The 26,864-nt window shown below is 36.7% G+C and overlaps 1 protein-coding gene across 10 annotated transcripts in view; it reads right to left on the minus strand.

Moving 5' to 3' along the window:
* The window catches only part of Macrod2 (mono-ADP ribosylhydrolase 2), a 2,131,419-nt gene that overhangs the window by 771,390 nt on the left and 1,333,165 nt on the right, over positions 1–26,864 (minus strand). The gene's annotated exons all lie outside the window — the stretch shown is intronic.

Below are 26,864 nucleotides of genomic sequence, written 5' to 3' on the forward strand. Positions count from 1 at the left end.
GAATAATCTTTGGATCAGAAAATGAATATTTCCAATTAACTTTCTAAGTGTTCCATAAACAGAAGCTGGATCAAATAATATTCAGTAATAAACATACTATTAGAAATTGGCCTGGAAACATGAGTTTGACTTGTCCAGAAGTCATCTCAACAAAACAGATCTCTTTTGGCCTATGTAAATTCACTGACAAGTACAAGATAAGTTACTACAGAAATATTTTTCCAGTCATGTTTGGGATCCCCAGTCCTGCTGGGCTTAAAGTGTTAGAAACAATTTAGCAACCAGTTCTTCCATCTGCCCTTCAATAGGCAAGCAGCCAGCATCCAGGATGATCAACAGCCTCTGGGGTTTATGACTTACCAACCAATGAGTAATAAATTTTGCCATTTGGTGCTTTGTCAATTGATTTCTTAGAGTGAAATCAAATTGTCAAAGCTGCAACCCACCTGCCAATACTTTCATCTTTACCAAATTATTTTAAAACATAACCTAAACATCAGAATACACACAGCTGAATACCTACTCATTGTAAATGAAGCTTTATTAACACTATGCACTGAATGCTTTAGTAAATGAAAATGATATTTAAAAGTATCTATCCATAGATACACACACACACACACACACACACTTAAACACACATACACAGAAAGTACTTCTGAGATTCTGATCACAGTGAATACTCCTTAATTCAATATCTTTCCTACTAATGCCATGTTTGCTAAAGGCCAGCTATAATAGATTAAATGGGCTTATTTGAAGGAGCCAATAAAGCCAGTTGTTGATATTAACAAGCTTCAGTGATTGCCAGATGAAATGTTCCAAATATTCAGATTGTACCATTCTAAAGAATACCATCTAAATTGTGAACATTGTGCTTATAAATTGAAAAATTAGCATCATACTTTAAAACAAACCATAATGCTTGTTATCAGAGTTGGAAAAGGGGGAGATGTGCATACTTCATAATGTACCATTTGGTAGAGGGATTAAGGGTTGAGATTCTGGAAGCTAACCCTCTGTGTTTACAATTCATAATCTATCTGTACTAAAGACTTCAAGCAAGTAACAACCTCTCTACAGTCTGGTTTCATCATTTTCAAGATGGGAATAATAATAATATTTCATGGCATTATACTGACAATTAATTGAAATAACACAAAAAGTCCTTAGAAAAATGCCTGGAATACATTAAGTTTCTGATAAGTGCCTACTATGGTTATTATCAACTTGAGTTTCAGATTTCCAATTTTCATCATCATCTCTGGTTCTGACCCATACCCAGACCAAAGGGGAAGACAATCTCAGGTGTTTTGGAAAGGACTGTAAACCTGACACATCCATGACAGCAGAACATATTGAAGTGGAGGCCATGGGGATGGAACTAGCAACAAATCTTCCAAAGATCTGGGTAGATTATACAGAAAAGAAATTCATCAGTATGTGAAGGAAAAACAGAGTGAAAATTTCAGTGAGAAAATTAGAATGAGTGAATGAAAACAAAACAATATATTTAAGCAATGTTTTGTATGTCACAATAGGTAGAAGCATAATTGTTCTGAAAAATTACAGCTTAATTGGGTTTTGCTTTTGTGCATAGAGAGAAGGCAGATAAAAAGAAATAAATGTTGCTTGGAAAAATATCTTAGCTAACATAATAGAGTGGGCACTGTTGAAAAATGATGAATAAAAGTAGAGGCCACTAACTACTGTATGGAACTCGGGGAAAGAGGGAAAGGAAAAGAGATTGATATAACATCAGTAATATTTCATAACATAAGATGTGAAGGTAGAGCATACAAGTATATGCATTGAAAGCAGTTGAAAAATGGGGGGTGGAGAGATATTGAATGGGTTGAATGGCCTAAAGAAAAGTACACCCACAGTGGGTGTCATTCCTTTGAATGTCAACTTTAATATTAATAATGAAAACCAGTACTATAAAATAGGTACCGTGTGTGTGGAGGGCGTTACTAATTGGAGGGGAGATGGTGAAGGAAAGAGACTAAGGTATATAGACTTCATATAACTATGTGAACAGAAATAAAAAACCTCTTGCAATTGCTTTGAGTGGGGGTGGGGAGGGGGTTGAGGGGGAGAGGAAATGGGGGCAATGTAAATAATGTACAATATAAGTCTAATCCAACTTGTCACTATGAATTCTTCCCTTATAATGAACATATACTAATAAAAAATTTATTAAAAAAAAGTAGAGGCCACTATTTACCTACCCCAAGGCCACTTGCTTGTAATCAAACTTAAATCATAATTGCTCTGAACAGCTAAACCTAAACATAAACAAAATACAAACTTTAATTTTTTGTCTTTATTAGCAAAATAAAGTGAAATTAACCAATTTTTAGTGAAATTAACCAATTTAGCTTTAGATAAATCTCTTAAAAACTTTATTTTCCCTTGAAAAGAATATTTGATAGTTAATCATGAAAAACTTCAAAATCCTTCCTTCTCTATGTTCTCTAAAGTGTGCTTTAACTGCTGTTGTAAAACTGGGACTTCATGCTGTGCTTCTGTGTTGGTCTCCCAGTTTGTGAACTGGTATGCACAATATTACAACATGGCAACTGTGTTTAATAGCAACACAAAGCCACTGAGAGTAAATCTTCAGTGTCCTCGCCACAATAAATGTTAAGTATGTATGGTGATGTAAACAAAATTAGCTTATTAGGCAGTTCCACTATGTATAGATATCTCATAACATCATGGAATTCAATAAATATGATTTTTATTTGCTAATTTAAAAACTTTATAGAGATATTAAAGAAGATTTAAGGAGAAAAAAGATAAGTAGCCTTAAAAAGGTGTACAATTCATTGCCTTTACTTTCACATCTACTCTTGAATAAATTTCAAATGTCAAGAAATCTTTCCTAAGATCATACACCATGACTAAGTTGGCTTTTTTCCAGAGATGCAGGGATGGTTCAACATATGCAACTCATTAAATGTAATACAGCACATTAAAAGAAGCAAAGACAAAAACCACTTGATCATCTCAATAGACACACAAAAAGAGTAAGATTCAATATCATTTCATGATAAAAGCTCTAATGAAACTAGGAAACTAGAGGGACTATGCCTCAATATTATAAAGGCTATATAGGACAAACCTATAGCCAACATCACACTTTATGGGGAAAAACTGTTTTCTCCCCACTCCTAATCAACATAGTCTTGAAATTCCTAGACAGAGAAATAAGGCAAGAAAAAAATAAATAAAAGGAAAACAGATAGGTAAAGAAGTAGTCAAACTATCCCTATTTGCAGATGACATATGACATGTTATACCTTAAAGACCTGAAAAACTCCACCCCAAAACTCCTTCAGCAAAGTATCAGGATACAAAATCAACTTACAAAAATCAGTAGCCTTTTATATACCAACAATGAGCAGATTGAGAAAGAATATAGGAAAACAGTTCCATTTATGATAGCCTCGAAAAAAATCAAACACTTAGGAATAAAGTTAACAAAGAATGTTAATGACCTCTACGAGGAGAACTACAAACCATTGAAGAAAGAAATAGAGGAAGAATAGAGAATATGGAAAGATCTCCCATGCTCATGGAATCACCATAGTAAAAATGGCTATACTACCAAAAGCAATCTACATGTTCAACACAATTCCTCTCAAAATCCCAATGACATTCATAACAGACATTGAAAAATCTACACTAAAGTTCACTTGGAAACACAAAACACTGCAAATAGCCAAGGCAATACTGAACAAAAAGAGCAATGCTGGAGGTATCACAATACCTGACTTCAAACTATAATACAGAGCCATAACAATAAAAACAGCATGGTGCTGGCATGAAAACAGCCTTGAAGACCATGGAACAGAATAGAGGACTTGGATATGAATCTGTGCAGTTATGCTCACCTAATTTTTGACAAAGTTGCCAAAAACATACAATGGAGAAAAGACAAATGTTGCTGGGAAAAGTGGTTATCTGCTTGCAGAAAACTGAAACTAGATCCATGCCTATCACTCTGTACTAGTACCAACTCAAAGTGGATTAAGGACCTTAATATCAGACCTGAAACTCTGAAATTAGTAAAGGAAAGTGCAAGGAATACACGAAAAGCAATAGGCATAGGCAAGGACTTCCTCAGCAGAACTCAAGCTGCTCAGCAACTAAGAGAAAGGACTGACAAATGGGAGTACATGAAATTAAAAAGCTTCTGTACCACACACACAAAAAAAGGTCTCTAAATTGAAGAGGGCGTCCACAGAATGGGAGAAAAATCTTTGTTAGCTATACATCAGACAAGGGACTGACAACCAGAATAAACAGGAAGCTCAAAAAACTAAACTCCCCCAAAATCAATGACCCAATAAAGAAATGGGCAATTGAATTGAACAGAAATTTTTCAAGGACGTAGTCCAAATGGTTAAATATCACATGAAAAAGTGCTCACCCTCCTGGCCATAAAGGAAATACAAATCAAAACCACACTAAGATTCTACCTCACTCCTGTTAGAATAGCTACCATCAAGGAAACCACCATCAACAAATGTTAGCGAGGATGCAGGGAAAAAGGAACCCTTGTACACTGCTGGTAGGAACGTAAGCTAGTACAACCGCTATGGAAAACAATATGGAGCTCCTTAAAAAACTAAAAATAGATACAGCCATACCACTCCTAGGATACACCCAAAGGAATGTGAGTCAGGTTACTACAAAGGTACCTGCACACCCATGTTTATTGCAGTACTATTGAAGATAGCCAATACACCCCATTACTGCCAATGTATTAAGGAAATGTGGTATTTATACACAATGGAATTTTACACAGCCATAAAGAAAAATGAAATTTTGTCATTCACAGGTAAATGAATGGAACTGGAGAACATCATCTTAAGTGAAGTTAGTCAGGCTCAGAAGGCCAAAAATCACATGTTCTCCCTCATATGCAGATTATAGACCTAAAAGAAATGCAGCAATGTTATTGGACATGGGTCACACTAAGAGGAGACCATGAACAGGAGGGATAGGGCAAGGGAATAAAACCAAAAACTTGAATGTGGTTGATGTGAAGAATGAATATAATAATCTTAAACTGGCCGAGGCCACCATGGGAAGAGGACGAGGGAGTAGTGAAGGGGACTGGTAGAGATGAACCAATTTGTGTTGTAATACATATATACATGGAAACTACACAAGCTATCTCTCTGTATAGCTATCTTTACCTCAAACTAGCAAAAATTCCATGTTTCTCTTATCGTCTTATGTTTTCTCGTCTGCAAAATCAGAGAACAGGAGGGTGGAACAGGTTCTGTCTGGAGTCAGGGCAGGGGAGTTGTCACGGTGGGGGAATGAGAGAGGTGGTAGGGAAAGTGGTAGGAGGATGAATATGGTGCAAATAATGTGTACACATGCAAGTAAATGAGAATAGGATATATGTTGAAACTGTTCCAGGAATCAGAGGAGGAGGGATGAAAGAGAGCAGTGGAGGGGATGAATTCAAGTATGATATATTTGATACATTGTACGAATCTTTGTAAATATTCCAATCTACCCCCACCCAGCACAACAACAATAATAATAATAAAAGAAGTCTTTCCTAGTTCAGACCCCAGAGATTTTCTGGAAGGTACCATCTTGTTCTTTTGCCTACCCAATAAACTCTTAAAATTCTAAAGTGGCCTGATTTTATTTTCAAGAGTATATAGCATATTTTATAAGGTTCTGCAAGGACATGAAGAGTCCTCTGTAGTTTTTTAATGGTTTTATGACCTCCTAAGTTCAAAACACAATATCTATAAGGATGGTTGAGGGAGTTCAGGATTTAAAATGTTATGTGTGTTTCAGAAATATGAAAAAAGTAAGAAAACAAAGTTGAATACAAGGGGGGAGAAAATGGGGCTATGTTCAATTACCTTAAATAGTTCTGCTTAGTTTCTGAAACGCTCTCAGACTAGTTAGTAACATCATAAAGGACAAGCACACATACACACTCACACACACACACACCACAGTATCTGGGGAAATCATCTAAGTCAAAAGACCTGTTGAAAATAACCAGGTTTTTAAAAGCAACAGTGTTAAGGTTAAAAGGAGAAATGGAATGTGCAAGAGAAAGAGGATGCCAAGCTGAGAGCAGGAGCCCATGCTGACAACTGACCTCACAGGGCCAGAGATCCAATCAGAGGTCCAATCAAAACGCAGAGAAGGTTGAGGTTTAATTTTGAAGAAGCAGGACTTCCGAAATGTCACTGTATTCCTTACAAAACTTTGAAGAAGAAAAGTATATAAACACATTGAAAGGGCAGAGGGCAGCTTAGAGAAAGTACTTTTTTTTTTTTTTAATAATCTCTCTTGCCCCATGTGAGGCTGGTACAGAAAGTGATGAGAGGGAGATGCCAGAAGATGGGTGGAAGATATAACATGAAACTATCAAATTTCTATGAGCAGCCTTATCAGGGAAGTACATTAAGACAAAACAAATGATCAATCACATACCCTTTTACTTTTGCTTCTGTTAAAAATGCAATTAATCCTATTTGTATTTTTCTCTTAAGTAAATCAAAATTGGCTTTTATTCTAGAATGTCTTTACTATTGAATTCTAATCACTCAATCAATCAAAAAATTTATTAAGCCTATACCTACTGTGCTTCATCCTGAGGCAATGGCTATGTGGGGGAAAATAATAATTATTTGTAAAACAGGGAGGCCTTGCTCTCAGACTCCCTGGATCTATGTATGAAGAAGATAAGATTTAAACATTTAAATAGATAAACAAGTTCACATTTAATTCTACAAAAAGGTGGGCTTAACCAATGCTCAAAAAAAGCAAAAGGGAACTGGGCCTTGGGTGTTTGGCTAGCCTGCACTTATCTAAGGAGATAAGACTGGGGTTCACATAGGTGGAGGTACTAGAAGAAGGCATCCAAACTGAAAGGCAAGCTGTAAGTATAGGGCTGGTGACTGGAAAGTGCAAGGAATGTTCTAGAAAATGCAGTTAGAACAATGGGCTTGAAGAATGGTGAACTGAAGGGAGTGGGTATCCAAGATCTAACAGGATATACCCACAACTCTCTTGCGTATTGGAGCTTGGCCTCAGCAACTCTTGTGCTGGTGCTTGACTCAAGAGCCTCATTTCAAACTTCTAAATGGTTTTTTTTGGTTCTTTTCTACGTAAGGAAATGTTTGACAAGGGGAATACTTTTATAGGCTCAAGAGAATTATGATACAGGGCATCTGGAATTAATCATTACCACAACCAGAAATCCCTTTATAGCAAATTATTTGTCATACCCTCTTTGTATTATTACTGTATCTGTTATTCACATGCCTTAGTAGGACTACTGCTTATGATACACAGAATAAGGAGCACAGAATTAAAACAGAACAACAAAATGTGCCCTTTCCTAAAAGAATAGCAACAAGAAGAAAAAATCTCATGGGAACAATAAAGAACATACTGGTATTGTAACTGACAAAAAGACAACAAGATTGTAGGTAGAGGCACAAATTTGTTTATTTATGTTATAAATAATATATGGTAAGCAAAATACCTAGGAATTTCCAATAATAGCATGTTATGCTTTGAAATTAGAAATAACAACAACCTCTCTATTGAGGGAGGAATGAGAAATACCAACTGCTATCTGAAAATTGGAAAGAGCTAGTTGCTACACAAACCCCTGAAAAACACCATAATGGACTGTGGTCTAGTCACAGTCACTATCCTTGTCATGGCCCAGGGTTGTTCTCCAATCAGAAACTGAATGGAAGAGATGGATTCCCCAGTCTTGTGTCTTGTGCTACTATAAGCTTTCTATTGAGATCATTCCTGGCTTTTGAAATCTGTAATACAGGTAGCCTTCTATGATGCTGGTCATGAGAAGTGGAGACAGGAAGAATAAGACCAAAGACAACATGGAGTCTACCATCACTCTGGATTTTTTATAAGGGATGATAAATATCCTCATTGATTAATTCAATTTGTGTCAGAGTTTTCCCTTATTTTCAGCCAAAAGTTGATAATGTTTCTTATTAGATTTAAATGTTTACACACAGATTAGGAAATTATATTTTCTAAGCTTTGTTTACTAATTATAAATGTTTAATGAATTGAGAATGGAATATATTGCAATAATGTTGTATATCTATGTAATAAATACGGATATAGCCTAGCATGGTGGTCTGTGACTATAATCCCAGCATCTAAGAGGCAAAGGCAGGAGGATCAACAGTTGGAGGCCAGCCTGAAGTAGAGAGAGCTGGGGATGTAGCTCAGTGGTAGAGTGCTTGCCTAGCATAAACAAGGCTGTGGGGGCACCCCCAACATTGCAAAAACAGATAGATGATAGACAGATAGATACATAAATACATAAATATTCAGTTACATAGGATACAAAGGTAGATAGATGGATAGATCGATACATTTATTTGAGACTTTTTATAGTACCCAGCTCCTCACAGGCACTCAGTGAATGTTAACTATCATTAGTTTTAAAAAACCAACATTCGAACAGGCACTTTGCACTTTAAGAAATAACTTGCTTATCCTCCTTTTGATTTTCTCAACATCCATGGGAGGAGGCACCATTGTCCCAGTTGAAAACCTGACCTAAGTGAGAAAAGTTGATCCAAGAGGATAAATGACTTTTCTGTGTGAAAAAGCTAATTAGAAGCATGCCATCTGTCTTCAAATACCTTGTTGTTTCTATTATACAGCATAATCTTTTGCTATTTTGCCATTAAAAGTGAGAAGTGACCAAAGGCAAAATGGCCTTGTTACTGGCCATTGGAACTTTACATGACAGAGGAAAAAGTCCTAAGTAAATTATTGCAGTAATGTCAATAGGCTATTCAATCAAGGACTGAAGCAGTAAGTTTCAATACCTGTACGCAAGAAAATCATTTGACATTTTTATGAAGACAATTTAAAAAACAAAACAAAACATGTATTAAGAAGCAAGAGGGGCTGGTACCAGTAGGAGGGAGTAAGAGGTGGGGAAAGGGTGTCGCATGGTGAATATGGTTCAAATACTGTGTACACATGTATGTAAATGGGAAATGAGACCATTTGAAACTATTCCAGGAATGGGGGGGAAGCAGGAATAGAAGAGAATGATGAAGGGGTGAATTCAACTGTGATATATTTGATATATTATAAGAACTTTTGTAAATGCCACAGTGTTCCCCCAATCACAACAACTGAAAGAATCAAGAAGACCTGAGTTAATACGGGAATTGGGGACAAAGAACTACTGTGTTCCTGCTTTAAGAACTTTTCAGTGTTGCAACAGAAAGATAACTGAAGAAGCCACAATAGCGTGGGAGCAACAGAGCATTTCATCTGACTTGGACTGTGAATGTCTTCTAGCCTTGATATATATCACTTATGAAACTCTCAAGAATTTCTGACCCAAGTGGTCCAGTCTCAAATAGCATTTTTTAAAGGAAAGCAACCAAGTCAATAATTGGAATAGAATTTCCCAGTCATTGAGATTCTTTTTTTTTTCTGAACATCATGAAAAGAATATACTGCATACAACAGTGTATTGAGCACTATTCCATATACTTTATAGAAATTCATGAATTGAGTATTCCAATCTTCCTCTGAGGTAATTAATGCTATTTTATCTCCATTTCATGGATGACGAAACTGAGGCCTAGAGAAGACAGATAAATAGACCAAACCCATGCACCTTATAGTCGGCAGAGCAGATTTAAACCCAGAGGGGCCTTCAGACTCTACACTTCCATGTCTATCCACCCCACTCCACACTACGTGAATCTCCTTTTCCAATATTGATCCCCTCCAAAATTCTGTGAAAACTCCTCTCTCAATTTTGATATAATCTCCCCCTTCCTCTCAATTCTGTATTAAACATGTCTAAATTACCTGTCTGTCAAGAAGACAATCCTCTTTGGAGAAAAAAGGAGATGAAACTTAGTAATAAAGCCTGAATATTCTTTAATTGGAAGAGAGAGCAGAAAAGAAGCTATGGAATCTCTAAAGAGCAATGGTTTTCAAAGGTAAGCATGCATCAGAATCACCCGTGAGGTTTCCTAAATCACAAATTGCTGGGCCCCCAATCTGAACTTTTCCATTCAGTTGGTCCCATGGCGGCAGCGGGGAGGGGTCAAAAAAATGTGCAATTCTAAAAACACTTCTAAAAGATCTAGGATGACACTAAAGGCTGGTTTGAGGACTATACTCTGGGAACCATACTATAAGTAAATAGCTTTTTGTTCTTACTTGAGAGAGATCTTCCAATTATCCAAGAGTTCTTCCATACTACTCAAACCTGATGGGCTCCTAACCATTGGGTTGAACTACTTCTAACCATGGAATACTTGTCCCAGAAATTGGATCCCTCCTAGCTAAATGCAGCCTTCAAAGTTTCCATTGCCTTTTTGGAAGCTTGCCTTTTCCTACCAGGAATATCCCCACCCTTCTAACTTCCTGGTTAAGGACTTCAGTTACTCTGCAAAAAAAGGCTGTGGTCTCAGTTTATGTCCCCAACAAACAAATACACTCACTATTCATATAAAGGTCATGGAAGGATGGCTTCTTTACACAAAAGAATAGAAGAAAAATACACAAAAGCAACTACAAGGATTCTTGAAAAGCTGAAAGAAGACTTTAATAACAATAATATTTAATTCAAATCAAATATCCTTTTGTGAAGAGCATTGTAGAAATATCTTTTTTTCTTAGTAAGACATGAATATGCTATATTTGTATTAGAAACCTATACTTAAAGTTCATTTCACCAAAATTAATTATAAGCTAATTAAATTAATTCACTGTATATATTTTAATTATAATGCTGGTCTGGGAGGCCCAAATTCAAATATCTGTTTTATACCTCAGGATAAATTTTACTTTTGTCAAATTTTTAGAGCATAAAATCTTCCATCTCTCTGGTGTATGGAATTATAGATCTAGAGTAAATAGAAGTTTTAGATTGATTAGTTTGAAGGAATATATGCATTATTTTATTATGCACACTTCTCAAATGACTTAAAGGATTTATTCAGCTATGTTAAATAATTCATTGCTTTAGCAGCAAATTCAATTTTGCCTATTTTGCATACAAAAGAAAATTTAAAATAATGCCAACAAAAATGAGAAACTCATGTCAACAGCAGGGAAGAGAACTCACTCAATCAGTTCAATTTTTCCAATTTCCTAAACAATCATAACCTATTTCTTGAGTACTTTAAATTCATCCTGATTAAGTTCTTTGCTTTTACCTATTATATATATGACCTCATTTTTTTTCTATTATAGAAAAACAATACTCCTCTGAAAGCTGGGGAGATGCACTTTCAGGGCAAGAAATACAATTTGATTCTTAATTACTATATTAAAGGAATAAGATATATTGAAAAAATCATGTATAGAATGAGGGACTCAGGAAGTTTTGCTTTGTTCTGCTATCTGAAAAAGACCCTAGAGAAGTTAAATGTATACGTAAACATATGAGTGTGTTTGTGTATATGTACACATGTACAGGACAAATTGATGCCCTCAGAAAGTTTGGAAAAGAGTATTGATAGAATAAGATCCTGAAAATAAAATTTTGAAAGAGAAAGGTTGGTTGGGAAGATGGTTCCATTGTTAGGAAAAACGCCACTCACAAAGAAAGCTCACAAGAAAAGTCTCACGTCTAAGAGCAAAGTTTAATGGAAGGCTCGAACTGCCAGGCTGGCAGGTGACAGATGATGCAGCACAGACTCTGGGCCAGGTGTGGCTTTTATAGAAGACCGAGGTTAAGGAAGTTAGTGCATGCGTGGGAGTCTCCGGTAGGGGCAGAGCTGTTATTGAGAATGGCTCCATTTGTCACATGAGGCCTGAGGATAAAATGGCCACTGATTTACAAATGGCAATATTATTGTTCTATCATCCATCTGACACTATTTTGAGCAACTGAGCAAATAAGGTTTTGCATGGGTTAAAGCTCATTTTTAAGGATGAATTATCTGAAGCTAAGCTATCTTCTTTTCCTTTTCTATTTTTTAAGATAAAGTTTTGAAGGAATCACTTTGAAATTAAGTACTTCCTTGAACTAAAAGATTTTAAAATACAATATTTTCTAGAAAGAAATTGACAAACATACATGTGTGAGTATTGTATTCTGATTCATGAAAGAATCACATCAACCATAGTCAGAGTGGTTACACATTTAAAATTTAAAGATGAAATCTGTGATGTACAAAATCACAGATTTCTTTATAAAAAAGTGATTCCTTATATTCCAAATCCACTTAATTTAACACGATTTCTCACGTGAGTTTTTTGAAAATAACTAAAATACCCATAGAAAGTTGTGGAACAGCAGAAGTCAAATGCAGCCTCTGCCCCAAACTTCTGAGCAACATCATACATTTATATGGCATTGTATCTGATTTAGATAATTAAATGTTAATAATCTTGTCAGATTTTTTATATTAAGGAGACATTGTGATCTTATTTCTTCAAAACATCAAAGATGAATTATTTTGCCCCTTTTTTCAAAGAAAAGAAAAGTGATAGCCATGCATATAGAGGCTTTTATGTGAGCCATAGATAGAATACAGACAGGGGCTGAAGATGCACAGGACCATCTAAGAAATTACTCCAGGGCAGGAGGAAACTTGCTGAGAAGAACAATTTTAGTTTTTGTCTCCCCAAAGGTGGGGTGTATTCTGAGCTTATAAAACCTGATGATTCAACAATATAACAGAAGATGATTTAACACCCCATTTGAGCTTTATCACTTTAATCCATAGACAGAAGTGCAAAAAAGTCTTCCATTTCTGCCTTTTACATTGGCTACCAAGCCTCTAGCCAGGTAGTAGGTTTCTTTTTTTTTTTTTTTTTTTTCCTTTTTTCTTTTATTATTCATATGTGCATACAAGGCTTGGTTTATTTCTCCCCCCTGCCCCCACCCCCTCCCTTACCACCCACTCCACCCCCTCCCGCTCCCCCCCTCAATACCCAGCAGAAACTATTTTGCCCTTATCTCTAATTTTGTTGTAGAGAGAGTATAAGCAATAATAGGAAGGAACAAGGGGTTTTGCTGGTTGAGATAAGGATAGCTATACAAGGCATTGACTCACATTGATTTCCTGTGCGTGGGTGTTACCTTCTAGGTTAATTCTTTTTTATCTCACCTTTTCTCTAGTTCCTGTTCCCCTTTTCCTATTGGCCTCAGTTGCTTTAAGGTATCTGCTTTAGTTTCTCTGCATTAAGGGCAACAAATGCTAGCTAGTTTTTTAGGTGTCTTACCTATCCTCACCCCTCCCTTGTGTGCTCTCGCTTTTATCATGTGCTCATAGTCCAATCCCCTTGTTGTGTTTGCCCTTGATCTAATGTCCACATATGAGGGAGAACATACGATTTTTGGTCTTTTGAGCCAGGCTAACCTCACTCAGAATGATGTTCTCCAATTCCATCCATTTACCAGCGAATGATAACATTTCGTTCTTCTTCATGGCTGCATAAAATTCCATTGTGTATAGATACCACATTTTCTTAATCCATTCATCAGTGCTGGGGCATCTTGGCTGTTTCCATAACTTGGCTATTGTGAATAGTGCCGCAATAAACATGGATGTGCAGGTGCCTCTGGAGTAACAGTCTTTTGGGTATATCCCCAAGAGTGGTATTGCTGGATCAAATGGTAGATCGATGTCCAGCTTTTTAAGTAGCCTCCAAATTTTTTTCCAGAGTGGTTGTACTAGTCTACATTCCCACCAACAGTGTAAGAGGGTTCCTTTTTCCCCGCATCCTCGCCAACACCTGTTGTTGGTGGTGTTGCTGATGATGGCTATTCTAACAGGGGTGAGGTGGAATCTTAGTGTGGTTTTAATTTGCATTTCCTTTATTGCTAGAGGTGGTGAGCATTTTTTCATGTGTTTTCTGGCCATTTGAATTTCTTCTTTTGAGAAAGTTCTGTTTAGTTCACCTGCCCATTTCTTTATTGGTTCATTAGTTTTGGGAGAATTTAGTTTTTTAAGTTCCCTGTATATTCTGGTTATCAGTCCTTTGTCTGATGTATAGTTGGCAAATATTTTCTCCCACTCTGTGGGTGTTCTCTTCAGTTTAGAGACCATTTCTTTTGATGAACAGAAGCTTTTTAGTTTTATGAGGTCCCATTTATCTATGCTATCTCTTATTTGCTGTGCTGCTGGGGTTTCATTGAGAAAGTTCTTACCTATACCTACTAACTCCAGAGTATTTCCTACTCTTTCTTGTATCAACTTAAGAGTTTGGGGTCTGATATTAAGATCCTTGATCCATTTTGAGTTAATCTTGGTATAGGGTGATATACATGGATCTAGTTTCAGTTTTTTGCAGACTGCTAACCAGTTTTCCCAGCAGTTTTTGTTGAAGAGGCTGCTATTTCTCCATCGTATATTTTTAGCTCCTTTGTCAAAGATAAGTTGCTTATAGTTGTGTGGCTTCATATCTGGATCCTCTATTCTGTTCCACTGGTCTTCATGTCTGTTTTTGTGCCAGTACCATGCTGTTTTTATTATTATTGCTTTGTAATATAGTTTGAAGTCAGGTATTGTGATACCTCCTGCATTGTTCTTTTGACTGAGTATTGCCTTGGCTATTCTTGGCCTTTTGTGTTTCCATATAAATTTAACAGTAGATTTTTCAATCTCTTTGATGAATGTCATTGGAATTTTGATGGGAATTGCATTAAACATGTAGATTACTTTTGGGAGTATAGACATTTTTACTATGTTGATTCTACCAATCCATGAGCATGGGAGATCTCTCCACTTTCTATAGTCTTCCTCAATCTCTTTCTTCAGAAGTGTATAGTTTTCCTTGTAGAGGTCTTTCACATCTTTTGTTAGGTTTACACCTAGGTATTTGATTTTTTTTGAGGCTATTGTAAATGGAATTGTTTCCATACATTCTTTTTCCGTTTGCTCATTGTTAGTGTATAGAAATGCTAATGATTTTTCTATGTTGATTTTATATCCTACTACCTTGCTATAGCTATTGATGATGTCTAGAAGCTTCTGAGTAGAGTTTTTTGGGTCTTTAAGGTATAGGATCATGTCGTCTGCAAATAGGGATATTTTGACAGTTTCTTTACCTATTTGTATTCCTTTTATTCCTTCTTCTTGCCTAATTGCTCTGGCTAGGAATTCCAGTACTATGTTGAATAGGAGTGGAGATAGTGGGCATCCTTGTCTGGTTCCTGATTTTAGAGGGAATGGTTTTAATTTTTCTCCGTTAAGTATAATGCTGGCTGTAGGTTTGTCATATATAGCTTTTATAATGTTGAGGAACTTTCCTTCTATTCCTAGTTTTCTTAGAGCTTTTATCATGAAATGATGTTGGATCTTATCAAAGGCTTTTTCTGCATCTATTGAGATGATCAAGTGGTTTTTGTCTTTGCTTCTGTTAATGTGGTTTATTACGTTTATTGATTTTCGTATGTTGAACCACCCCTGCATCCCTGGGATGAAGCCTACCTGGTCGTGGTGAATAATCTTTTTGATGTGTTGCTGAATTCGATTTGCCATTATTTTGTTGAGGATTTTTGCATCAATGTTCATTAAGGAGATTGGCCTATAGTTCTCCTTTTTGGAGGTGTCTTTGCCTGGTTTTGGGATAAGTGTAATAGTGGCTTCATAAAATGTGTTTGGCAGTTTTCCTTCCCTTTCTATTTCATGGAACAGTTTAAGGAGGGTTGGTATCAGTTCTTCTTTAAAGGTCTGATAGAATTCAGCAGAGAATCCATCAGGTCCTGGACTTTTCTTTTTGGGGAGACTCTTGATTGCTGCTTCAATTTCATTTTGTGTTATAGGTCTATTCAGGTGATTAATTTCCTCTTGGTTCAGTTTTGGATGATCATATGTATATAGAAATCTGTCCATTTCTTTTAGAGTTTCAAATTTATTTGAATATAGGTTCTCAAAGTAGTCTCTGATGATTTCCTGGACTTCCATGGTGTTTGTTGGTATCTCCCCTTTTGCATTCCTGATTCTACTAATTTGGGTTTTTTCTCTCCTCATTTTAGTCAGGTTTGCCAGGGGTCTATCGATCTTGTTTATTTTTTCAAAGAACCAACTTTTTGTTTCATTAATTCTTTGTATGGTTTTTTTGGTTTCTATTTCGTTGATTTCAGCTCTTATTTTTATTATTTCTCTCCTTCTATTTGTTTTGGGATTTGCTTGTTCTTGTTTTTCTAGGAGTTTGAGATGTATCATTAGGTCATTGATTTGGGATCTTTCAATCTTTTTAATATATGCACTCATGGCTATAAACTTTCCTCTCAAGACTGCCTTAGCTGTGTCCCATAGGTTCTGGTAGGTTGTGTTTTCATTTTCATTGACTTCTAGGAACTTTTTAATTTCCTCTTTTATTGCATCAATGATCCATTCTTCATTAAGTAATGAGTTATTTAGTTTCCAGCTGTTTGCATGTTTTTTGTCTTTACTTTTGTTGTTGAGTTCTACTTTTACTGCATTGTGGTCAGATAGTATGCATGGTATTATTTCTATTTTCTTATATTTGCTGAGGCTTGCTTTGTGCCCTAGGATATGATCTATTTTGGAGAAGGTTCCATGGGCTGCTGAGAAGAATGTATATTGTGTAGAGGTTGGATGAAATGTTCTGTAGACATCTACTAGGTCCACTTGATCTATTGCATATTTTAGATCTTGGATTTCTTTATTGAGTTTTTGTTTGGATGACCTATCTATTGATGATAATGGAGTGTTAAAGTCTCCCACAACCACTGTGTTGGCGTTTATATATGCTTTTAGGTCTTTCAGGGTATGTTTGATGAAATTGGGTGCGTTGACATTGGGTGCGTACAGATTGATGATTATTATTTCCTTTTGGTCTATTTCCCCTTTTATTAGTATGGAATGTCCTTCTTTATCTCGTTTGATCAATGTAGGTTTGAAGTCTACTTTGTCAGAGATAAGTATTGCTACTCCTGCTTGTTTTCGGGGGCCATTGGCTTGGTAAATCTTCTTCCAGCCTTTCATCCTAAGCATATGCTTATTTCTGTCGGTGAGATGAGTCTCCTGTAAGCAACAAATTGTTGGATCTTCTTTTTTAATCCATTTTGTCAAACGGTGTCTTTTGATGGGTGAATTAAGTCCATTAACATTAAGTGTTAGTACTGATAGGTATGTGGTGATTCCTGCCATTTAGTTATCAGTTGTTTAAAGGTTTGATTGTGTGTACCTAACTTGATGTTACTCTCTACTGTCTTGCTTTTTCTTATCCTGTGGTTTGGTGCTGCCTGCCTTTTCATGGTTCAGTTGGGTGTCACTTTCTGTGTGCAGGATCCCTTGCAGAATCTTTTGTAATGGTGGCTTTGTGGTCACATATTGTTTTAGTTTCTGCTTATCATGGAAGACTTTTATTGCTCCATCTATTTTGAATGATAGCTTTGCTGGGTAGAGTATCCTGGGGTTGAAGTTATTTTCATTCAGTGCCCGGAAGATCTCACCCCACGCTCTTCTTGCTTTTAATGTTTCTGTTGAGAAGTCTGCTGTATTTTTGATGGGTTTACCTTTGTATGTTACTTGTTTTTTCTCTCTTGCAGCCTTCAATATTCTTTCCTTAATTTCTGAACTTGTTGTTTTAATGATGATATGTCGTGGAGTAGTTCTATTTTGATCTGGTCTGTTTGGTGTCCTGGAGGCCTCTTGCATTTGTATGGGAATATCTTTCTCTAAATTTGGGAAATTTTCCGTTATTATTTTGTTGAATATATTACGCATTCCCTTCGCTTGCACCTCTTCTCCTTCTTCGATGCCCATGATTCTCAAGTTTGGTCTTTTGATGGAGTCAGTGAGTTCTTGCATTTTCTTTTCACAGGTCTTGAGTTGTTTAATTAGTAGTTCTTCAGTTTTTCCTTTAATTACCATTTCATCTTCAAGTTCTGAGATTCTGTCTTCTGTTTGTTCTATTCTGCTGGATTGGCCTTCCGTTTTGTTTTGCAGTTCTGTTTCGTTCTTTTTTCTGAGGTTTTCCATATCCTGGCTGTTTTCTTCTTTATTGTTGTCTATTTTTGTCCTGAGTTCATTTATCCATTTATTCATTGTGTTCTCTCTTTCATTTTGGTGTTTATACAGTGCTTCTATGGTTTCCTTTATTTCTTCTTTTGCTTTTTCAAATTCTCTATTTTTATTGTCTTGGAATTTCTTGAGTGTCTCCTGTACATTTTGGTTGACCCTATCCAGTATCATCTCTATAAAATTCTCATTGAGTACTTGTAGTATGTCTTCTTTTAAATTATTCTTGTAGGCTTCATTGGGTCCTTTGGCATAGTTTATCTTCATTTTGTTGGAGTCTGGCTCTGAGTTTCTGTTCTCTTCATTCCCCTCTGGTTCCTGTACTAATTTTTTGCTGTGGGGAAACTGGTTTCCTTGTTTTTTCTGTCTTCCTGTCATTGTCCTTGGTGTTGTTACTGTCCCTGTACTGTGTGCAATTAAGTATTTTCTAGCTTGTAATAATAACAATGGTAATATTGAGAATGGAAGAGTGAGCTGAGATGGAAAGCAAGAAGTTAAAGAAAAGGGGAAAACAAATATACAGACAAGAGGGAGAAAGCAGAACAAGGTATCAGACAAGAGAGTTTCAAAGGTATAAACAGGGAGTGTTAGTGTACTAATCGACAGTAAGCTGAACAGACAATAGAGTGACAGAGAGAGGATTGAAAATCAAAGATAAAAAAAATAAAAAATAAGTATATGAAAGTAATATCTATTTATAAAAATGAATTAAAATAAAATGGAAAATAGAAAATTAAAAAAAACAAAAAAACCCAAAAAACCAAAAAACTTCCAAGTTTATATGCAATGCAATTTCAGTCTTAATAATTTGGATGTCCGTCTCAATCTCCAGTCCTGGAGTTGGTGCCTCAGATGTTGTTCTGTAGTTGTCTCATCAAAGGGGATGCATAAAGTAGAACAAAACTACACTCACACACACACAGAAGAAAAAAAAGAAAAGCCCCACCAAGTGTCCCCAGTTCAAATGCAATACAGTTTCAGTAAGTTTTTCAGCTTGCAGGTGTAATTCGGTTGTTCTCTCATCAAAGGTAGGGAGAAAAAGAAAAAAAAAGCGTCTGGAGGCAGTTCTGAGAGTGGTATCTGCAACTGTGGCTTGCCTGCCTGCTGCTCTCAGCCTGTAGCTGGCAGCGTTATTTATGCAGATCTCTGGGGTGAGCTTAGCACTCACCTGGTCCCACAGGCTTTGTTTGCTCAGAGTTCTCCTGTGCGGGGGAGGGGGGCCTCTGCTACAGGCTTTTCCCTTTCCAAGCACTGGGAAAGGCGACACTGCCCCGCGTTGTCAGGCCTGCGTGTTTATTTACAGTTCACGTGGGAAGTCAGGTGGTAAGTTTCTGAATTAGCTTTCCTTCTTGGCATTTTTTGTTGTCCTTTCCCAGTTTGAGTTCCCTGGAAATGTAACTTGAAATAAGGAGTAGTCCTTCATTTTTCAGTGCCCTAGAAATGGGCAACTTATTGCCTTCCATGGAGTATTCCTCCACATGCCCAACCATCCATCTATACTTTGGGGCACATTTCTCTCTGACGGGGAGAGCCCCTCTACATTCCTCAGTAGCTCCTTCAGAAGGTCCCTTTGCAGCCAGAGCCACCCACTGACTCAACAATATGTTAAAGTCTGTCTTCTGAACACTTGACCCCAAGGTGTACTTGTCATTTTAAGGTTGTAGAGCCTAAAATTCAAACTGAAAGGCTTATTAAGAGACAACGCTTCATATTTTGGGGAAGTGGGTTCTGAATCTCCTGAGGGGTCCCCAGAGGTTTGATCTTCATATGTCTGAAGTAGAATCTTAAAATCACCTGCATTTCTATCAAGCTTCTAATCCCACCTTAAGAACCCCTGACAGAAAGGCTATACTCTCCCATGGAGAGAAAGATATGTATTTTTCAGGACCTGTGGAGTCCTTATAAGATTTTCCTTTTAAATATTCCATATTTATTTCTATGATAATCTTTTAAAATAGGAACATTCCTTTCAGGCCAAACTACCTGGGAATGTATCAGCCACTTGACTGTCAGATAAGCAGTATGTATATGCAGGCAGAGAGCCCCAGACTTCAAACATACCCTAAATCACCTACAGACAAACCATCCCCACCCTGCACAAGCCAACAGGACCTCTATCACGTACATGCACAGCTGAATGAGGGACATGTTGTGAGAAATGCATGGAGAAGTGATTTCATTACTGTGCAAACATTATAGAGTGAACTTACGTAAACTAAAATGTTTATGATGTCACAAGCAATAGTATCTTATGGGGCCAGCATGCTATATGTGGTCTATTATTGACCAAACATTATTATTTGATACATTATTGTACTCTGAACTTCACATTGGAACCACTCTCTTTGAGCTTTTACATTGACTGAACACTTTGGAAGGAAAATTATAAAATAATCTGAGAATGAGGCTAGGGTAAAGAGTAAATAAAGAAAAATATTTTACATATTCATATAGACTCTACTAATACGTGTTGCATTTCCTTCTGGGCTTTTTCCATATTTTATTTGTATCATTTCATAAAAATTAGCCCATAGTAAAATTGTGCTTAGTGTGTACAATATTTTACTTAGGATTTTAACCCTTTTGCTGAAGGTTTAGATGATTTACATATATATGAAAAGCATACATGTTAAGTATATTTATACATATATGTGTATATATGCAAATATCTAAGCATTTTCCTGAATTGTAGATCATTTCATTTAAGAAAATATCTAGCAGTCTAATTGTTATGTCAAAGAATAAGAACATTTCTCAGGGTTTTGATACATAAGTAAAACAGTGCCATAACATAAGTGGTACCAAACAATTCAACTCCATATAATGTGGGGTATTTACATGAGTTTAAGGAAATGACCAACTAGGGCAATTCAATTGGTATGGCCAGCAGGGATATCCCTGGTCCATCTGTGCAATGCAACCCATCTCTGCCCAGGCTGTGGTTGACATTAGCAGGACATACATGATCATCCTGATTTTAATATTTGTAAGGACAATTTTAGGTCCTATGCCTTAATGAGAACTCTAGAATATTAGCAATGATGTCAAAAATCTACTCTATCAATCAACTGCCAGAAAGATCCTTTTAAAATCATAAATCAGAGTGTTTCTCTCCTGTATGCAAAATCCTGAAGTTGCTTTACTTCGCTCAAAGCAAAAGTCAAGGTCACTGAACACCACTATATGATCAGATCCATCAGTATTCCATTGTCCTTATAGTCTGCTTTCTCCCCTGGCAAACTGTGTCCAGCCACACCAGTTTCTTTCCAAGTCTTTGTTGTAACTGTTCTTTCTTCCTAGAATCTACTTCCTCAAGGTATCTAGTTGGCTGTGGTAAATCGACAGGTGTATCAAATAAGCTGTGTGTTTGAGTTTGGCACAGCCCCAAACTGCAGAAGGGAGCAGGCATAGTTATGCCCAATAAATTGCACACTTGAGTTGGTACAGCCTCAGCTGCAGAAGTGGGTAAGATGCAGTACAGGTGTTTTTCCTAAGATGGTCATCATCAGAGAGAAGCTGTCACAGGTTCCTCCTGTTCCCGAGGATTACAATGTCACACCCTCTCCCTCAAGAAATGCCTCTGCACTTCATGTTTCCACTGTATATAATAAACTCACTGGAGGTGGAGGGGGCTGTTGTGTCTCCATCTGCGCACCCAGCCTATCTGGCCCCAGCTTTATTCATGTTTGGTCTTCTGTCTGTTGTCTTCTGCATTTCCTGTCACCCCCAGTTATGGTTTCTAGGACAAGCTCGTGTGGCATGCAAGAGTTGGCAAATTCCCTCACCTCTTTCAAAAGTTTATTTAAATATAATCTTCTTAATGAGGCCTACTTTAACCACCGTATTAAATACCATGCACTGAATCTCTATCCTGAACCATAAGTCCGAACATTTGGCCTTTCTGATTATTCATTATATAATTCATTACATAATTTAGCTATTCATTATGGTTGTTATATGTTATTTCCATAAGGACAATGAAAACTATTTCTTGTTAACTGGTATGTCCCAACCACCTAGAATGATCTCTGACACATAGTAGAACACAATGTATTCATTTAACTTTTTGAGGATGAGTAGGGGCTGGATAGAAAATAGAATGAAGCCATCCACCACATTAGCTTGATGGGCTTCAGGATACACTACTGCAAAATATATTACCTTGACATTTTGGCTGCCTCCTAGAGCAGAAATAGAAAGCTCACTTTCACCTTTTTGCTTATGAGGCACCTCATGTGAGAGATACCCTTCCTGTATCCTTATCTCTGAAGACACAAGGACACATTGGCGTCTCTGAACAAGCTGTCCTTGCTGAGTTTCCCCCAGTTTATTACCTTTTGTTATAATTTTTTGTCTTTTAATCATACTTTCCCATGACTACCCAGGGTTTTCATTTCTTTAAGAAGGCTTTTGTGTCATATAAAACATGTACATTTAGGTGCTTTTCTCCGTCTTTTGTTAAAGAGCCTTAGCTAACACACTAGAAGGGGCAGAGTAAAAAGTTATTTTTGTCCTGTATGATAGTCAAAGTCATGACATTTGTGTCATATTAATTTGGGGATTCACAGTATTTCCAACTTGATCTCCAAAAATTGAAATAAATTTATTTCAGTCAGCAGTGTGTACCATCTCTTTCTTGTCATGTGGCCCTGGGTGCATTCTCACATTCATTCTCTTGCCACCTGTCATTATTACTGTATAAACCCGATCCTGGAGGTGGGAACACAGGTAAGAAAGGTTCTTTCTCATCCTCATGATACATACAACTTTCTCTTGCTTTTGTCTTAGAACTCTATCTTTGTACAATCCAAATATGAATACAATTTTTGGTCTTGGAACACAACAATATTCCTCCAAAACAGATTGAGTGCTTTTACAGAAGCACATATTATTTATGTTAAAAATGGTTATAGGGAATGTATATTTAAAACACATAGGAGTTATAGGACAAAGGGAAAACATAATAAATTGATAAGAAATTTTAATATGATACAAATATTTTTATTCTTTTTAAGTTTAAAACTGAGTAAAATATATAAAATGTCTTTGATATCAATTACTCAATAGGGTCAAAAATTAATGCTACAGTATGGTTTTAGATTTATAGCTGGCCCTTCATATCCATGGGTTCTACATCTATGATTCAACCAGCTGCAGTGGAAAATATTCTGTTTCTGTACTGAATATGTACAGATATATTTTCTTATCATTATTCTCTAAGCAATGCAGTCTAACAGTCATTTATATAGCTTTTGCATTATATTAGGGGTTGTAAGTTATTCAGAGATGACATAAAGTGTACAGGAAGATGTGAAAATGTCACATGAGGGACTTGTGCAACCTTGAATTTTTTTTACCATGGGTACTGAAAGATGATTATATTTTAATATATCTATGGATGTATGTGGAGGGAAAAGGGACTATGTATAGAGCTGTAATATTTAGACATTAAAAATTTCCAATTTTAAAGGAAAATACACTGTTATATGAGACCAAGAAAGATAAATGCTGCTATCAAGATAAGTATCTATGAAGAAACGTTCATTGGCCACACTTACAACATTTTTTTTTCCAAAATAACTTCCTCATTTTGTTCTGAGGACAAATCCAAATGCATTTTCAGCATCTCTAAAAGTACGAAACATAGTCCTAATGGCCTACCTCATTCATCACTTTTGCAATTAAGTCTCTCCCTTTTATACTTGCTCTCTAGAGGCAGATAGAAGTATGCCAAGATGAAGCAGTGAATCAGAAAGTTTGTACATGAATGTGATGGATATGAAAGCATCACAGGGGACATCATGAACCTGAATACAATTAAAGTCATATGTCATTTAACAACTGGGATATGTTCTGAGAAATGTGTGGTTGGGCAATTCAATCATCATACAAACATTGTAGAGTGCGCTTAGACAAACTAAGAATCCTATGGTGTTACTAGGTGACGTAATTATGAGATTACCAGCATGTATGTGGCTGCTTACTGACTGATATGTTATGTGGCTCATGACTGAAATGAGACTTTGTTAAGCAGGTCATCTCCTTTTTCAGAAATGAGAAAGATAATGACTTCCTGGGAAAACATTTACTAAAATCTAAGTCATTAAGCATCCTTTGTATCTTTGGGATAAATCTTGAAACCTTCGTCTAAAACATCTGAAAGTTGGGGAAGGCTACCATATGTCACACTAATGGATCCCCTGGTCTCTTGTTACCTGCACTAGCTCTGATAAATGAAAGACAATCCATGAATGATAGAAGTGATTATGCCATATAAGTTAAGCTGCAGACAGGCCATGGCTTGATTAGATTCTGGGACAAACATCTCCTCTCTCCTGGGGCATGGCTGTCCAGAGCACAGTGGGCATCTGTTAAACAGTGGCATACTTCACCATGAAGGTTACCAACACTAGCATAGAATTTTAACAGCTGCTTTCCCAGAGCTGTCTTAAAACCTACTCTGCCACCACTTCAAGTAAAAACATGAACAAAGCATAAGTGAGAAGGCAAACTTTAAAATTAAAAAGAAGATTTAATATGATGGAGAGGCCCAAATGTTAGAAACCAGTTTTTCTGGCACACTTTTGCAAATTCCAATTTGTGAATATTCTTAGCAAATAACTTAGTCTCTTATACATTAACACATCATTGACTTTAGACAAATGTTCTATTTATAAGGTAAAAGAAGGAAGCTCTCTGAGCCACTGACCACAAGGAGCAAATGTCATCATACTCTTACACCTTTAGATTTCTACCATAAGGTGGTAAGGATATGATTATAGTATTCATGTTTGTCTTCTATCTCTGCTAATACCACAATAGAGGCAGAATTTTTATCAACTAGTCAAAATGAAAAAAATATGTGATCCTTATTGTCAAAGTATAATAAAAAGACCTACATATATTACCTTCATATTAAGCCTGCCTGGTAGTCAGCAAATAGAGTATTTAATTGTAGCTAAAGGTCAACACCACCTTTCCTATTTCTGTTAGAGTTAATGACTTTGACAGCAGGATTTATAAAAAATTCCAATTATATAGAATACAAGATAATAGAGGGGCATGGGAAAAGAAAATCAAATGGCGATGACTCTCAGGTTTATAGGTTGGACCAGAGGCAAGATGGTGGCATCACTCACCAAGGTAAGAAATATTTGCAAGGGATGAGTAATTTGTGAAAACAAAATTAGTTCAATTTTAGACCCACAAGATTGAGAGTACTTGTGGGGTTTTGTATATAATTTTTTAAAAACCTTAAAAAATATGAAGTTTTTAGATGAAATGTAATCAAATAAACCTGAAAAGTTTTGGGTCATTTCAACATTGACAGATAAAGTATTTATATGTATTTGTATCATAAAAGTTGGACAGTGTATGTGTTTTCCTATAAGAATTATAGACTTTTAAGAATGAAATGCTATTGCAAGCCAATGATCCTATCAAATCCATCTGTCAGTGATGGCAGGAAAGTCAAGAATAAAGGTTCCACCAAGCTGCCAAAAGTATTTGGCTATTTGTCAAGAAGAAATAAAGAGAGCAATCTGCCAGGTACTGCCCCCTTGTGCTGGATGAGTGGCAAAGGGAAATTATGCAATGCACCAATGTGGAATGGCAAAATGTCAACATCCACAAATAGCATTATTCTAGCTGAAAATTTAACTCAAGCTTTTATTTAGTCAAGGTCATTGGGGACTGTGGAATGAGTTGGTCAAAGTCATAGGACTCATTGACAAAGAAAGTAGAATTAGAATTTAGATCTGACTTCCAGGCAAAATTCTTTCTTTGTTGATAACAAATTCCACTTCTCATGAATATGCTACATAGATTCACAGGTCATATCCCTAAATGCACTCTTTGTTGTTTATGCTTCAGTTACAAAAGGAGAACCTATAACTCAAAAAAAAAAGATCCGTGAGATCTGATACAACCAACAAAGTAATCCACTGCTGAATACAGGCAAATTTAGAAAAAAATGTCTATATAAATATGTAACCAAAACCTACAGATATAAATCAAATATAAAATCTAAATTATTGTGACTAAAAATGCTCTGTCATTTCTAGAAACGAATAACTAACTAACCTCCTCCAGCCCCTTTTTGATACAGGCTTTTTCAAGATAGGGTCTCAAAAACTATTTGCCCAGGGCTGGCTTATAATCATGATCTTCCTGATCTCTACCTCCTGAGTAGCTAGGAATACAGGTGTGAGGCACCAGACCCTGACTCAAACGTTTTTCAATTTAATTGCCTTAGGAAAAAGAGATTTCAATAAAGATTTCTCTAAGGCAGAGCACGTAACCCTCTGGTTACACGTGAGCACCCACCAACACCCCCCCCCCCCCCCCCCCCCCCCCCCCCCCCCCCGCCAACTCAGCCTTTCTGCAGGTGCCTTGGGATCTGACAAGCCATACCCAGGACTCCTCCTATCTCCACCTTTCTGTTGAGACCCAGCTGTGACACCATGAGGTGTGCTAAAGGCCTGAGCTAACGCCCTATAACCCAGGACATCCACCCTTCACAGGCACGTGGTCTAGAGGGGTAGGCAAAGTGGGAGCAGGGCAGGGCGATGTGAGGGACACAGCTCCAAAGGTGTCACGGCGTCGTGGCACGCGCCAGCTCCCCCCCCCCTCAAAGCACGGTCCGAGACAGTGGAAAAAAAAAAAAAAAGATTTCTCTAAGGTTTGTCTGATTTTGATCAACTTTTTGTTATTTTTAGACTTCTATTTTCATTGCCAGCAAACATGACTTTCATTCTTTGTGGTTCCTCTTTTATAAATCACTACACAATGCATGGTAAATAATCTCCTCCCACACTGTCCTCCAAAGTCTTCTCTTTA

The sequence above is a fragment of the Castor canadensis genome, chromosome 5 (assembly GCF_047511655.1).
Source record: "Castor canadensis chromosome 5, mCasCan1.hap1v2, whole genome shotgun sequence".
NCBI classification, from domain to species: domain Eukaryota; kingdom Metazoa; phylum Chordata; class Mammalia; order Rodentia; family Castoridae; genus Castor; species Castor canadensis.